This window comes from Hemitrygon akajei, chromosome 2 (assembly GCF_048418815.1).
Source record: "Hemitrygon akajei chromosome 2, sHemAka1.3, whole genome shotgun sequence".
Classification (NCBI taxonomy): Eukaryota; Metazoa; Chordata; class Chondrichthyes; order Myliobatiformes; family Dasyatidae; genus Hemitrygon; species Hemitrygon akajei.
In genome coordinates, this window is record NC_133125.1 from 95,524,832 (window position 1) to 95,538,171 (window position 13,340).

Below are 13,340 nucleotides of genomic sequence, written 5' to 3' on the forward strand. Positions count from 1 at the left end.
GGCCTGCGAAGGTGCCTCTATGTTCTGTTGCTCAAAGCACTGAGCTCAAATGGGAGCAAAATCTTGTTGGACATTTATGTTGTTTGGTTTTGCTTTGCAGGAGGTGATGCCATTAAGCATTGTGTTTCCATGTTAATCTCATGTGTTTGTGTTTATGTGCACATTTATCCACTTGATTTTATTTGTTCTTTTCGAAAAACTTTCAATTACATATGAATTTTGCTCATATCCTTTCCTTTTATCTCCTTGGTTATTGCTGTGCATTTTGAATGCTTTCTGACTTTGTGCCAGATTGTTAGAATGTTAACGGATCTGTATGGGTACAGTATGACTCATTGCCACGTGTTAATTTAACTCCTCCGGAAGGTTCTGTTGAATATTTGAATATTTTTCAAATCCATTATATTTTTGTATGCTTGTAAAGAAACTTTGTTCCATCTATTCATAAGCTTTATAAAATATAATTATTGGTAATATTTTAGATTAAGCCGTCATTTCATGTAATCTGTAACTGCCATAGAAAATAACATAAGTATTGATGCAAGTTACGAGATTGCATTATTAAAATAAAAGCAGTTTACTTGAGTTGGACCTTACAAGTGCTTGCAAAACATTTTCATCAGCGGTTGCTAAATATGACTTTAAAAAAGGAGAAGTTGTCACAGGTGCCCTTTGTTAAAGAGTAAAAATGCACACTAGGGTTTAAACCTTTAATTAACATACACCCGTGATACAGGAAACCTTTATAGTCATATCCTCAAAAATGGTGTATGCTTTTAAATCCCTAAATACTATGTTACATTTCAAAAAATGGCGAGCACAGGCTTTAACAGTCTAAGCAGATGTTTATTCAACTTGGATAGAAAAATTAGCTGAACCAACAGGATGTGGTTTAACTTTGCAGACTGTATGTAAAGTGTATAGCTGTCATCCCCAACGTAAAGCAACCAAGATTAGCAGCATAGATGTTGCAGTCAAACATGTGACCATTGGCGGGTTCCTTCATTTGCCGAAGTGCCTACAAAACTGTTGCTGCTTAATGGCAATTTGAATAGAAAGGCAAGTTGAGCTCCGGGTAAGAACATACTAGTATAATTCAACTCTGAACAGATTTGCATTGGTTTATTTAATTTTACTGATGACTAAATAGGCTGGCTCTAACAATCTTGCTTAATGTTCATTATGGCTTTTCTGGTTTGGTTAAGTTTCATGAACGTTACTTGGTACTTTGAGCAAAGAGCAGGCTTGGTGCTCTGGTTTGGTGCTTTGGAAAATGTTTCCATTAGTGAACTTGAAAAATTGTGATTGTGTGAAAGGTGTTAAAAGCATATCAATTGTTTAAACTTTGAGCATGAATGTTTAAAGATTCTTTTCGCAAATAATTTTCTGTCCAAGGTTTCACTTCAAGGAAGTGATCTTTTGGGGGTGAAGTGCATGTGAAGTAAAGATTTAGCAGAGTTTCTTTTGGATTTAAATAGAATGTTCATTTTCAGGGTTTGAATGTGAAACACAATAGAATTGAATGCTTTTAATTTTTATGTTTTAAATTACCAAAAGCTGCTCATTTGGAGAACAATTGTTGAGGCACTTGACCCTACACCATTGCAACGTGTTCACCTGTAGCCCATATTCAACTTTACTCCACATTGGCTGAGTCTTCCATCTCACCATGATGCATCACCTTCCTCATCCACTATATTGCTTCTATGTCCTAGGTGCAAACCAATAATGAGGAAAGACCCTAAATGCATCCATTTTAGACAGTGTAAATTTAATTGTGTGATCTTGATCAAGTTCCTTCTACTGTCTGTTTCCATTCAAAATGAAACATTTTATCTTTTCCTTTCCTGTTTGCAGTATGTAATAACCTTTTTAGAATTGGTTTATAAAAGAAACAAATATCTATAAATTATGTGTATATTTTATGTCTGTTAAACTGTATATGCCTTTATACAAGTTATTAAGATACTATCATTTTCAACATTAAATCATTTGTTGTGGAAGTGAATTGAACACAATCTGACTTCAATAATTTTTTAAGTTCATGGAAATTATTTTCAGAATACTGATTATACAATTAAGTTTGTACTTTATAGGTCAATTGACATATTCTTAAATGCTAAGAGCAGAAAAGCAATGTTACTTACAATATAATGTTTTATGCCTCACATATCTCTTAAAATATTGGGCAACAGAGTGAGAATATGCAACAAAGACTATGAAATTTCTTCCACCATTCAGTAAGCTTGTCAAGTTTAACATCTTTCTGACCGACCTCAAATCTGAATCAGAATCACATTTATTTTCATTGATATATATTGTGAAATGTGTTGTTTGTGGCACAATGCAGTACAATATATAAATACATATTACAATAAGAAATACATATAAATTATATAGTGTAAAAAGAGAGCAAAGATAGTGGGGTAGTATTCATGGTTACATTGCCTTGGGTGATGGGGTGTTAGTGATGGATATCGCTTTTTGAAGATCTCCTCGATGGTGGGGGGGCTAGTGCCCATGATGGAGATTGCTCAGTTTGCAACTTCCTGCAGCTTTTTCCCATTCTGTGCGGTGGCCGCTCCATATCAGACACTGATGCAACCAGCTAAAATGCTCTCCATGAAGCATCTGTAGATATTTGCTCAGGTCTTTGGTGACATACCAAATCTCCTCAGGCTCCTAATGAGATATAGCTGCCGGTGTCCCTTCTTTGTATTTGCAGCAATATGTTGGCCCAGGATAGAGATCCCTCAAAATCACCCTCAGATCTGAGTGACTGTGTATCCATAGTGTTCTGGAGTAGAAACGTACAAAGATTAACAAGTGGCTTCGTTCAATAATTAGATTTTTTATACTTAATGATATTTCATCTGGAGACTTAGAACAGTTGCTCTGAATTCTCAATTTAGAAAATCAGTACTTAACTCCCTCCTCATCAACTCGTCAGAGAATCTTGTGCGCTTTAGTAAGATCACCTATTATTTTTATTTTAAATCTGGAGAATGTACTCATCCTATTCAGCCTTTCATTACAGCAAGTGTTCACTTCTATCAGTGATCAATATAAAGGGTATTGTGAATATAATTCCTTGGCTGTGGAAATCAACACTTCCCACAGCAATCTTTTGTTTTATTTCCACGGCAAAACCTTGCACACTTGTAGCAATGTTTGCATCCTATTGTTCTTCAATTATATTTATTTTTATCTATATATTGAAATACAGCACGAAGTAGGCCCTTCTGACTCTTCGAGCCACAGTGCCCAGCAATCCCTCAATTGTCCCTAGCCTAATCAAGGAACAATTTACAATGATCAATTAACTTACCAATTAGTACATCTTTGGACTGTGGGAGGAAACCAGAGCACCTGGAAGAAACCATGTGGTTACAGATAGAATGTAAAAACTTCTTACAGACAGTGGCAATGCATAAGTTTTCATTTTGGGTTCAGTGTGCAAGAACATTCTGATTTTTCTGTGCCAACATAATCAGTTTCTTAACAATTAAGAAATATTTTGCTTTTCCATTCTCAGGGAAAAAGTGAATAATCTCAGTTTTCCCCACATTATTACATGAGTTGGTGCATTTAACCCAGTCACTTTACCAATGTATATTCATTTGTCTTAATTCTTCCACTTGCCTTTGTATTATTAGCAAATGTGGAAACATCGCATTCATATTTTCATCTAAAAATTTATTTAAATTGCAATTGAATCTGACTGAACACTGATCCTTTTGTACTCACGTGTAACACCCTGGCAGTCCACAAATTGCCTGTTCATGTCGATGTTTCGTTTTCTGTTTTCTCAGTCAATTTTCAATCCATATGTTACCCTAACCGCATGAGTCCTTAAGCTCTTCAGCAATCAATCCTATGGCAATTTTACAAATACTTTTAAATATTTACAAATACTACATCAAATGACACCATTTAAGTGCTTCATTAATTATATCCTCTAAATTATTAATAAAAGTGTGTAGTTTTTTATTGACCTAGCCATATTAACTCTACTGAAACACAAAGGGTCTGGACTATGCACACTGCAGAGAGCAGTTCCTTGAGGATCTTTTGTCCATGTCCTCTCAGGCGTCAGCAGGTCCATGACTTGAGCATCTCCACATTGAAATCAGGGACGTCAGCTGTCAGAGAGCCTGAACTCCAATTCTGTCATAAGGTTTGCTGGTGAACCTTGCCATTCTGAGCTGAGAACTGAGTATCCAACCCCCTCAGATTTATAGAGTCATACAACAAAGAAACAGGCTGTTTAGATCATCTGGCCCATACCAACCACAGCATCCTCCCTACTAAACACAACGGCCCATGTTTGGCCCATAAGCCTCTAAGCCCTTCCTCTCCACGTAACTAGTGAAACGTCACTAAGTGCTGCAAATCACCCTCCTCAATCACTTCATCTGAGGTTCATTCCAGGTAATCACTACCCTCTGGTCTGCTTCAAAACTCTCTCCTCTCATCTTCTGTCTGTGCTCTCTAGATCTGGACTCCCAGATCTGGAGAAAAGAACAGGACTGTCCACCTCATCCTTAACCCTCATGATTTTATAAACTCTGAGGTAAAGATCCAGCATGACCAACATCAGGCCCATGAGCCAAGGTGGCATCCTCTTAAATTACTTGTATGCCATCTCCAAAGCAACATACACAAAATGCTGAAAGAACACAATTAGTCAGGCAGCATATATGGGAATGAATAAACAGTCAATCTTTGGGGCCGAGCCCCTTCTTCAGGACTGGAAAGGAAGGAGGAAGATACCAGATTAAAAAAGGTGGGAGGGGAGGGGAGGGGAAGGAGGATATTTAGCTGGAAGGTGATACATGAAGCCAGGTGAGTAGTAAAGATAAAGGGCTGGAGAGGAAGGAATCTGATAGGAGAGGAGAGTGGGCCATAAGAGAAAGGGAAGGGGTGGATCCAGGTTGAGGTGCTAGGCAGATGAGAAGAGGGAAGAGGCTAGAGTTAGGTAAATGAGAAGAGGGAAGAGGCTAGAGTTAGGTAAATGAGAAGTAGGGAGGAAGAGAGAATTATATTCCAGAAGGAGAAATTGATATTCATGACATCAGGTTGGAGGTTACCCAGATGGAATAGAAGGCATTTCTCTTCCACCCTGAGGGTAGCCTCATCATGGCACAAGAAGAGGTCACGGACCGACATTATGGAATGGGAATGGAAATTAAAATATTTGGCCAATGGGAATTTGGCAGATGGAGCAAAGCAGTCACCCAATTTACAGCGGATCTCACAAATATAGAGGAGGCTGCAACAGGAGCACCGGACACAATAGACGACCCCAACAGATCCGCAGGTGAAGTGTTGCCTCACCTGGAAGGACTGTTTGGTGCCCTGAATGGAGGTGAGAGAGGAGGTGAATAGTGAGGGAGGGACATATGGACAAGGGAATCATGGAGTGTGGATCCCTGCGGAGTGTGGAGGGGAGCGATAAAGATATGTTTGGTGGTAGGATCCTATTGGAGATGACAGAAGTTGAGGAAAAGGATGTGTTGTATGTGGAGGCTCCTGAGGTGGTAGGTAAGGACAAGAAGAACACTATCACAGTTAAGGTGGTGGGAAGGAAAGCCTGTACTTTGCAGAAAGAGGAGATCCTTGATATCCTGGAAAGAAAAACTGCATCCTCGGAACAGATGCAGCCAACATGAAAGAACTGAAAAAAGGGAATGACACAAGAGAGGCCGTGGTCCGACAATTTGGAATGTGAACACCTTGTATTCCATTTGGGTACTCTTTAACCTGATGGCATGAATATCAATTTCTCCTTCTGGTAAAAAAAAATTATCTCCCCCTCCCCTCTTCTTCTATTCCCCATTCTGGCCTCTTAATTCTTCTCACTTGCCTATCACCTACACCTGGATCCCCCCTCTTTCCCTTTCTCCTATGGTCCACTCTCCTCTCCTATTGGATTCTTTCCTGTCCTGTCCTTTATATTTCCTACCCACATGGCTTCACCTATCACCTTACAGCTATCCTCCTTCTCCTCTCCCCAGCTTTTCATACCCCCTTCCTTTCCAGTCCTGGAGAAGGGTCTTGGCCTGAAACATCAACTGTTTATTTATTTGCATAGATGCTACCTAACTTGCTGAGTTCCTCCTGCATTTTTTGTGCGTTCCTTTGGATTTCCACTGTCTGCAGACTTTCTCATGTCTATGATTTGCTGGAGCCCCTCCAGCTTGGTAATGCTAGGATCTATAGAAAAGGGATGTGCTACATATGACCTCAAAGAGTCTATTGGCCATGCAGGCAGGTTTTGCTGGTGATGTTGTGGAGGTATTAAACTAGGTTGGCAAGGAAATAGGAATAAGAGTGTTAGGACAAATAATGAGACAGTTGGTGTTAAGGTAGATGCAATGTGCACTGCAACCAGTTTAATGGGTTGATATGTGAAAAGTCTAAAAGAATAAGAGAAATGAACCTAGAGCAAGAACTGGTGGATTGAATTACGCCACTGAAGCCATTGCAGAGTCTTGGCTATCCAATTGGAGGATTGGCTGCTTGATTTTCTGGGATTTAGATGTTTCAAAAGGAATAGGGAAAAAGGTAGAAAAGACAGGAGAGGAGTGGCACTACTAATCAAAGATAGTATCAGAGTTGGAGAAAGGGAGGCCAACATGGATGTATTGTGTACTGAGTCAGTGTGGGTGAAATTCGGAAACAGCAAGAGAGTAAGCACTATATTGCAAGTATTCTATATACAGCCCAATTGCACTTGAGGAACAGATCCTGAGGCAGATTATGGAAAGGTGCAAAAATAACAGGGTTGTTGTCATGGGTGACTTCAAACACACTAATATTGATTGGCATCTCCTTAGTACAAAATGTTGAGATGGGGCAAAACTTGTTAGGTACGTCCATGAAGGATTACTGACACAGTATGTGGACAGGCTGACTAGAAGACAGGCCATACTGACTACTAGGCCATAAACTTGATCAGGTGCCAGAACTTTCCACGGGCAAGAATTTCAAAAATAGTGACCACAACTCCCTGACCTTTAGCATGGCCATTGTTAGGAGCAGACAAAGTATTTGTTAGGGGAAGGACAAATTACAATTCTATTAGGCAGGTACTTTAAAACATAAATTGGGAACATATGTCCTCAGGGAAATGAACAGCAGAAGTCTGAAGGATGTCTAAGAACAACGTTCATGGGTTATGGAAAGCTTTATCTCATTGAGACAGGAAAAGGATAGATGAAGGGAGCATAGTTGACAAGAGTAGTATGAACTATTAGTTAAAAGGAAGAAAGAAACATACTTGCAGTTTAGGAAGCAAAAATCAGATATGGCTCTTGAGAATTATAATGTAGCTAGTAAGGAGCATAAGAAGGGAATTGATAGAGGTAGAAGGGGACATGAGGAGGTCTTGGTGAGTAAGATTAAGGAAATCCTCAGGGTGTTCTACATCTACATGAAGAACATGAGAATGACTAGAATGAGGTTAGGACCCCTCAGGGATGAAGGGGATAATGTGTGCCTGATCATGGAGGAGTAGGTGAGATCTTTAATGAATACATGGCTTCATAGAAACATAGAAAATAGGTGCAGGAGTAGGCTATTCGGCCCTTCGAGCCTGCACCACCATTCAGTATGATCATGGCTGATCATCCAACTCAGAACCCTGTACCTGCTTTCTCTCCATACCCCCGATCCTTTTAGCCACAAGGGCCATATCTAACTTCCTCTTAAATATAGCCAATGAACCGGCCTCAACTGTTTCCTGTGGCAGAGAATTCCACAGATTCACCACTCTCTGTGTGAAGAAGTTTTTCCTCATCTCGGTCCTAAAAGGCTTCCCCTTTATCCTTAAACTGTGACCCCTCGTTCTGGACTTCCCCAACATCAGAAACAATCTTCCTGCATCTAGCCTGTCCAATCCCTTTAGAATTTTATACATTTCAATAAGATCCCCCCTCAATCTTCTAAATTCCAGTGAGTATAAGCCTAGTCGATCCAGTCTTTCTTCATATGAAAGTCCTGCCATCCCAGGAATCAATCTGGTGAACCTTCTCTGTACTCCCTCTATGGCAAGAATGTCTTTCCTCAGATTAGAAGACCAAAACTGCACACAATATTCTAGGTGCAGTCTCACCAAGGCCTTGTACAACTGCAGTAGAACCTCCCTGCTCCTGTACTCAAATCCTTTTCCTATGAATGCCAACATACCATTTGCCTTTTTCACCGCCTGCTGTACCTGCATGCCCACCTTAAATGACTGGTGTACAATGACACCCAGGTCTCGTTGCATCTCCCCTTTTCCTAATCGGCCACCGTTCAGATAATTATCTGTTTTCCTGTTCTTGCAACCAAAGTGGATAACCTCACATTTATCCACATTAAATTGCATCTGCCATGAATTTGCCCACTCACCTAACCTATCCAAGTCACCCTGCATCCTCTTAGCATCCTCCTCACAGCTAACACCGCCACCCAGCTTCGTGTCATCCGCAAACTTGGAGATGCTGCATTTAATTCCCTCGTCTAAATCATTAAATATATATTGTAAACAACTGGGGTCATAGCACTGAGTCTTGCGGTACCCCACTAGTCACTGCCTGCCATTCTGAAAAGGTTCAGTTTACTCCCACTCTTTGCTTCCTGTCTGCCAACCAATTCTCTATCCACATCAATACCATACCCCCAATACCATGTGCTTTAAGTTTGCACACTAATCTCCTGTGTGGGACCTTGTCAAAAGCCTTTTGAAAATCTAAATATACCACATCCACTGGCTCTCCCCATCCACTCTACTAGTTACATCTTCAAAAAATTCTACAAGATTCGTCAGACATGATTTTCCTTTCACAAATCCATGCTGACTTTGTCCGATGATTTCACCTCTTTCCAAATGTGCTGTTATCACATCTTTGATAACTGACTCTAACATTTTCCCCACCACCGATGTCAGACTAACCGGTCTATAATTCCCCGGTTGCTCTCTCCCTCCTTTTTTAAAAAGTGGGGTTACATTAGCCACCCTCCAATCCTCAGGAACTATTCCAGAATCTAAAGAGTTTTGAAAAATTATCACTAATGTATCCACTATTTCTTGGGCTACTTCCTTAAGCACTCTGGGATGCAGACCATCTGGCTCTGGGGATTTATCTGCCTTTAATCCCTTCAATTTACCTAACACCACTTCCTTACTAACATGTATTTCCCTCAGTTCCTCCATCTCACTAGACCTTTGGTCCCTTACTATTTTCGGAAGATTATTTATGTCCTCCTTAGTGAAGACAGAACCAAAGTAGTTATTCAATTGGTCTGCCATGTCTTTGTTCCCTATGATCAATTCACCTGTTTCTGACTGTAAAGGACCTACATTTGTCTTGACCAATCTTTTTCTTTTCACATATCTATAAAAGCTTTTACAGTCAGTTTTTATGTTCCCTGCCAGCTTTCTCTCATAATCTTTTTTCCCTTTCTTAATTAAGCCCTTTGTCCTCCTCTGCTGGTCTCTGAATTTCTCCCAGTCCTCAGGTGTGCTGCTTTTTTTTGCTAATTTAAATGTTTCTTCTTTGGACTTGATACAATCCCTAATTTCCCTTGTCAGCCACGGGTGCACTACCTTCCCTGGTTTATTCTTTTGCCAAACTGGGATGAACAATTGTTGCAGTTCATCCATGCGATCTTTAAATGCTTGCCATTGCATATCCACCGTCAACCCTTTAAGTATCATTTGCCAGTCTGTCTTAGCTAATTCACGTCTCATACCTTCAAAGTTACCCTTCTTTAAGTTCAGAACCTTTGTTTCTGAATTAACTATGTCACTCTCCATCTTAATGAAGAATTCTACCATATTATGGTCACTCTTACCCAAGGGGCCTCGCACGACATGATTGCTAACCAACCCTTCCTCAGTGCTCAATACCCAATCTAGAATGGCCTGCTCTCTAGTTGGTTCCTCGACATGTTGGTTCAGAAAACCATCCCGCATACATTCCAAGAAATCCTCTTCCTCAGCACCCTTACCAATTTGGTTCAGTATTCACCAGGGAGAAGAATTTGACAAGTGAGGTTCAGTATCAAATAGGAGTGGTGCCAGTGGATGTGAGGATGGCATATGTTGTTCTATTGCTCAAGAAAGGTAAAAGGGATAATCCTAGAATTTATAGACAGGTGAGTATCGCATCAGTGGTGCACAAACTATTGGAGAATATTCACAGGATCAGATGTTACGAGCATTTGGAGAAGCATATTCTTAATAAGTATAATCAGCATGCCTTGTGAGGGGCAGGCAATGCCCTGAGAAGGTGGCAAAACGAACTGATGAAGTTAGAGCAGTGGATGTGGTGTCCTTACTCCTAAAATCGATGCTCTAACTATTGATAGACCATCTTCACCTCCATGTCTACCTGTGTCTATCTGGTGTCTGCTTTCATCAAACTGTGTATTTGTATTCCCATATCTCTCTGTTCTGCAACAATTGTCAATGCCTTGCCATTCTATGCTGGTTTCAATGTCGAAAATACATTACCTCACATTTACCTAAGTTGGAAGCCCACTTCAATATCAGGAAGATCCTTCTCACCTAATTTAGCATTATCAAAAAATTGAGGAGTCATTGTTGGGACCTCTGATACCGATTCTGTATGCAAATGATTTGAATATGGATGAACATGCAACAACCAGCGACTCCTCAATAGCGGTAAGCCTCCAGTCAGGGAATCGACCTTCAACCATCACTCTCTGCTTCCAAGCAGTGTGTTATCTGGGACCTTGTCAGAGGGCTTACTAAAGTCTATATAGACAGTATCTACTGCCTTACCTCTATCCATCCCTTTAGTTACCTCTTCAAAAGCCATGGCTGATATATGTAGCTTGACCCCATTAATAAGTATGGGATTACTGACCTTAAATGTTTTCATGTATTTCAAATGATTTAGAAACATAGAAACATAGAAAACATACAGCACAATACAGGCCCTTCGGCCCATAAAGTTGTGCCAAACAAGTCCTTATCTTAGAATTTACTAGGCTTAGCCATAGCCCTCTATTTTTCTAAGATTCATGTACCTATCCAAAAGTCTCTTAAAAGACCTATTGTATCCGCCTCCACCACCATTGCCAGCAGCCCATCCCACACACTCACCACTCTCTGAGTAAAAAACTTACCCATGACATCTCCTCTGCACCTACTCTTCAGCACCTTAAACCTGTGTCCTCTTGTGGCAACCATTTCAGCCCTGGGAAAAAGCCTCTGACTATCCACATGATCAATGCCTCTCATCATCTTGTACACCTCTATCAGGTCACCTCTCATCCTCCGTTGTTCCAAGGAGAAAAGGCCGAGTTCACTCAACCTATTCTCATAAGGCATGTTCCCCAATCCAGGCAACATCCTTGTAAATCTCCTATGCACCCTTTCTATGGCCTCCACATCTTTCCTGTAGTGAGGCAACTAGAAATGAGCACAGAACTCCAAGTGGGGTCTGACCAGGGTCACATATAGCTGCAACATTACCTCTCGGCTCCAAAATTCAATTCCACGATTAATGAAGGCCAATACACCATATGCCATCTTAACCACAGAGTCAACCTGCACAGCAGCTTTGAGTGTTCTATGGACTCGGACCCCAAGATCACTCTGATCCTCCACACTGCCAAGAGTCTTACCATTAATACTATATTCTACCATCATAATTGACTTACCAAAATGAACCACTTCGCGCTTATCTGGGTTGAACTTCATCTGCCACTTCTCAGCCCAGTTTTGCATCCTATCAATGTCCCGCTGTATCCTCTGACAGCCCTCCACACTATCCACAACACTTCCAACCTTTGTGTCATCAGCAAACTTACTAACCCATCCCTCCACTTCCTCATCCACATCATTTGTAAAAATCACAAAGAGTAAGGGTCCCAGAACAGGTCCCTGAGGCACACCACTGGTCACCGATACTGGTGGTGTGGGTCCTGAGGCTTCTGTATCTCCTTCCTGTTGCCACAGCAAGAGAAGAATGTGGCCTGGGTGGTGAGGGGGGTTTGGTAATGGAAGCTGCTTTCCTGTGGCAGTGCTCAGCGTAGATGTGCACAATGGTGGGGAGGGATTTATCCATGATTGACTAGGCTGTATGCACTACTTTTTTGAGACTTTTCCATTTAAGCTGGTTTCATTAATTTAGAAGTGTTCTCAGATCTGAGAATTGCAACCTGTTGTCTTGTGCAGTAGAACTCCTGAGTTCAGAGAATCAGCTTGGCTGGGTCTCTAGCTAGTGGAAAGCAGTTTCTTACGATGAGTAGAAAATTCAGGTAGTGTAGTGAATCCAGTTCCATATGGACCCGCAATTATGAAATTCCTTTGCATTGTATAATTCTGTTTTTTTCTTGCTTGTTCATTCTTTTCATTTTTTTTTTGGAGTAAGGGTGGTGGTGGCAAGTTCAGCATTTATTGCCCTTTGCTAATTGCCTTGTAAGGGTAGTGGTTAACTGCCACCTTGGACTGATACATTCTATCCTATGACTCTGTTGGCTGAGTGGTAATAACCATGCCTGAGGCTGGTGGTGTGGGTCCTGAAGCTCCTCTATCTCCTTCCTGATGGCACAGCAAGAGGAGAATGTGGCCTGGGTGGTGAGGGGGGGTTGGTAATGGAAGCTGCTTTCCTGTGGCAGCGCTCAGCGTAGATGTGCACAATGGTGGGGAGGGATTTATCCATGATCGACTAGGCTGTATGCACTACTTTTTTCGAGACTTTTCCATTCAACGTGTTGGTGTTTATATACCAGGCTGTGATGCAACCAGTCACTGCGCATCTATCGAAGTTTGTCAATGTTTCAGATGACATGCTGATTCTTTTAAAATTTCTAAGAAATTAGAGGGGTTCCTACACTTTATTTGTAATGGTGCTTATGTGGTGGACCCAGGACAGATCCTCTGAGGTAACAACACCTAGGAATTTAAAGTTGTTGATCCTCTCCACCTCTGATCCCCCGATGAGAACTGGCTCCTGGATCTCCGATTTCCTCCTCCTGTAGTTAATAATTAACTCCTTGGTCTTGCTGGTGCTGAGTGAAAGGTTGTTACTGTGGCACCACTGAGCCAGATTTTCAATCTCTGACCTATATGCTGATTCATCACCACCTTTTGTTCATCCAACGACAAAAATTTTGTCAGCAAATTTAAATACAGCACTGGAGCTGTGCTTAGCCTCACGGTCATAAGTACAAAGCAAGTAGAACAGGGGATTAAGCACACAGCCTTGTGGTGCATCTGTTGCCTACATGATATTGCACACCAGCATGGACTGCTTCATTGATGAAAAACTGAAAGAACAAAATAAGTTGTGTAATCAGCTGGAGACCTTGACTTACTGATT

The 13,340-nt window shown here is 41.0% G+C and overlaps 1 protein-coding gene across 2 annotated transcripts in view; it reads left to right on the forward strand.

Moving 5' to 3' along the window:
• The first annotated feature begins 983 nt into the window (after positions 1-983).
• Positions 984-13,340, forward strand: part of LOC140714573 (rho GTPase-activating protein 15-like) — a 734,693-nt gene continuing 722,336 nt past the window's right edge. For both annotated transcript variants that reach the window (XM_073025883.1, XM_073025887.1), the window contains exon 1: positions 984-1,075. The gene's annotated coding sequence lies outside the window, so the exon portion shown is untranslated. The remainder of the gene's footprint in view (positions 1,076-13,340) is intronic.